The sequence below is a fragment of the Meriones unguiculatus genome (assembly GCF_030254825.1).
Source record: "Meriones unguiculatus strain TT.TT164.6M chromosome 13 unlocalized genomic scaffold, Bangor_MerUng_6.1 Chr13_unordered_Scaffold_156, whole genome shotgun sequence".
NCBI lineage: Eukaryota > Metazoa > Chordata > Mammalia > Rodentia > Muridae > Meriones > Meriones unguiculatus.
Genome location: NW_026843623.1, coordinates 11,954 through 15,372, shown reverse-complemented (window position 1 = coordinate 15,372; position 3,419 = coordinate 11,954). Strand labels below are relative to the sequence as shown.

Below are 3,419 nucleotides of genomic sequence, written 5' to 3'. Positions count from 1 at the left end.
TGGGGCAATACCTATTAGTCACCAGGATATCCAGCAGTCCAACAAACCAGCAGTGACAAATGGAGTAGCAGTGTGGGTGAACAGCATCAGGAAGAGCAGCAGCTTCTTCCTTCTTCAAAAACCTGGTCCCTTTCATGGCTCTGTCATGTGAACTTTCTCCAGAAGACTGAGAAATAACTATGTGCAGGTGACAAAACCACAGGCCTGCTAGAGCACGAGACAATCATAACTAACAGCTGTGAACAAACTGAAGCAGCCTTGCGCTCCACACCTGGGGTTAAAAGAAAAACACATTCACATAACATGAGTGGGATTTTAAAGAAACAAAAATTATTAACACAGTTTCTGATTTTATAATTTAATATCTTCTCTTTCTTTTAGTTAGTTTTGATTAGAGTGTGTCCATCTGTTTTATTTTCTCCCAAACCCACACCTTTATTTTTTGGATTCTTTATCATCTCTTTATATATTTTTTTTAATTTCTGCTCTCAATTTGATAATTTCTTGATCTCTACTCCTTTTGTGTGCTTATATATTTTTCTTCTAGACATTTCAGGTCTGCTGTTACATGGATAGTATGAATGTTCTCCAGTATCTTTATGTAGGCACTTTGTGCTATGAAGTTTCCTCTTAGTATCACTTTTCATTCTTCATTATTTTCCATGAGTTTGCATGTGATATGTATTTATTTTCTATGAATTTTATGCTTTTCAAATGTTTTATTTCTGTTTGAAACTATTTTTTTTCACTTGTTTGAAGGTTATTCACTTTCCATGAGTTTGTAAGCTTTGTGTTCTTTCTGATGCTATATATATCCAGCCTTAAGCCAGGGTGGTGTGATAGGATACATGATGTTATTTCAATGTGCTCTAAAAACTTATATTCTGTTTGAGTATTTGGTCAATTATAGAGGATATTTCAATTAGCAATAATCGCGCCTCGGATAAACCTCATTGGCTATGATACTGCCACTGCGCAAAGCTATGGATATTTCATGAAATGATGAGAAGATGTATTTCTTTATGTTTCTGTAAAAAGTTTTGTAAATTTCAGATAGTTAGTCCCTGCTGTGGTAATATAGCTGAGCTCTGGTGATGACATATTACCTGACTGTTCTTGAATCTATCCCTAAACTGGTGTCTATGCATCTGGGTTTGGGGCAATTATAGGCCAAGTGCTGATTTGATGTGTGGGAGTTTTGTTCTTGGGGTTCTGTTAGCACTCTGAAGTTTCAGAAAGTGTGGGATGAGTGTTGCTATTTTAATGGCCTGCTTGACTACTGTATTCATGGTGTTCTGTTTGCTGGATGGTATGGAGAGGAAGGAGCCACATGTTTTTAGTTAGAGCACTAGGGAAGATCCTGAGAATTGGGTTTCAATTAACAAAGATATTGGGGAAGATCCCCAGTATACCACCTTAGACTCCATGCAAGCATATGCTATTGTGCTGATCCAAATCCACCCTTATGTTTTAATATTTGCCAGAGAGTATATTCTTTGTCTCGCGATGTCATGTACTCATGACATTAATACTTCCTGAGACTTCTGTGTCATTGAATTGCAAGTCTGTAACATTCTTCCTACCTCTTGTGTTTGTTTTGAGTTTTTAAATGAGGTAATACGAGTAGAATTTTTCCTGTATGTGTGACTATGCACCTCTTGTGTACCTGGTCCTCACAATAGTCAGCCAATGGCCTCAGAACTTCAGAATTTGGGGTAATGGGTAGTTGTAAGCCTGAATGTAAGCACTGGCAATTGAACCCAGTTATATCCAGACAAACAAGAGCTTTTCATTGATGATCCACTTCAACCATCTTATGTTGCTCATTTATGACCAGCTATTCCAGTACTAAGGTTTTCATCTGTCCATTTGTGCCTGTTTGAACACGGATTCCCTTTTAGTAAACTCTCATTCATATTAGAGTTTAAACTGTGACAGTTCATGTTTCTCTAGGATAGATACAGAAATGTTGTGAATATATAATTCATTGTAGGAACTTCAGAAATACTATGGAGTTCATTATATCTTTCTTATTTGAATGATTGTGGTGGATTCAGGTCTTAAATGTACCTCTGCATGTCATGAAACTTGTTTCAGAGGCTGGGCTGGCCTCTGACTCAATGAGATACACATACCTCTCCCTCCTGAGTGTGGGAATTAAAGTTTTGAACCAGTACATCCTGCTTGCTCCTAATTTTTGTAGTTAGTAATTGTGCATACAATTTCTGTGATCTGCGGTCTGTTCTGTTCATCAGCATCCTTGACTTGCTTACTTTATGTCTGTTAATTGACATTTCTCTTGGAAAGCTATGTTCTATTCAAAGGTTGCAGAAATGAGGTGAACCTCCTCATTTAGTTTCCTTCTAAAATGACTTGGTGAGTACATTGAAACTTCTGTGTCAGGAGATGTCAGGGCAGCACCAGAATTATATGAATATATTGTCAATGAAGTATGTATTTACACTGTTGTCACCATTGTCCTTTCTGCTATCCTCATGTATGGGATCATTTAGAATTTAATTACCTATGCTGATGTGGATATAAACTTCACTCAGGAAGAGTGGGCTCTGCTGGATCCTTCCCAGAAGAGTCTCTACAAAGATGTGATGATAGAGACCTATAAGCACCTTACAGCTATAGGTAAGACAGTAAATTTTTTTCACTATTAAGATAAAGGGGACATCTGTTGTTACTTTTGTTTGTTTTTATTGATACTCTTATATAATTTTAATTGGAATCGGGATGTTTGAGGTTAAAAATCAGGCATGTTTCTGAGATTTACTGAAAATAGTAACAGAAAATTTAGGTATTTTTCAATAATATATTATACCCTTTCTGGTACATATTTTAGGCTACAATTGGGAAGACCATAATATGGAAGAACATTATCAACCTTCTAGAAGATATGGAAGGTAATTATTTCATGAAAGCTGATATAAATATTCTTGTGAAAATAATTTTCAAAGATGATTTATTTATTCATTATTTATATGTTATTCTACCTGCACACCAGAAGAGGACATAAGATCTCATTATAGATGGTTGTGAGCCACCTTGTGGTTGCTGGGAATTGAACTCAGGACCTCTGGAGGAACCACTAGTGCTATTAACCTCCAGGTCATATCCCCAGCCCCTGTAAAAAATAATAATGTGTCCCAGAGGTTTTAAAGAAAAGCGAAAGTGTGAAAACAAACACCACTCTAAGAGTATTAAGGAATATTAAATTCTCACAATCCCATGTTCCTCACTGTCAGGTATATTATTTATGTTTGCAAGGCATTTTGAAACAACAGAAGATGGTGAAACCCTTGTTAAACAGATATTACTGTATAATAAGTCACCTCTCTTAATTCCTGTCTCTAAAGATTACTGCTCCTTTGTCTGCTATTGTCGGCCTGAGCAGGGCAGCTTCTAAGTTC

The 3,419-nt window shown here is 36.5% G+C and overlaps 1 non-coding gene across 1 annotated transcript; it reads right to left on the bottom strand.

Moving 5' to 3' along the window:
• Positions 1-846: 846 nt before the first annotated feature.
• On the bottom strand, positions 847-983 carry LOC132650589 (U4 spliceosomal RNA). Its single transcript, XR_009588876.1, has one exon. It is a non-coding gene; the product is annotated as a U4 spliceosomal RNA (small nuclear RNA).
• Between the last annotated feature and the right edge of the window lie 2,436 nt (positions 984-3,419).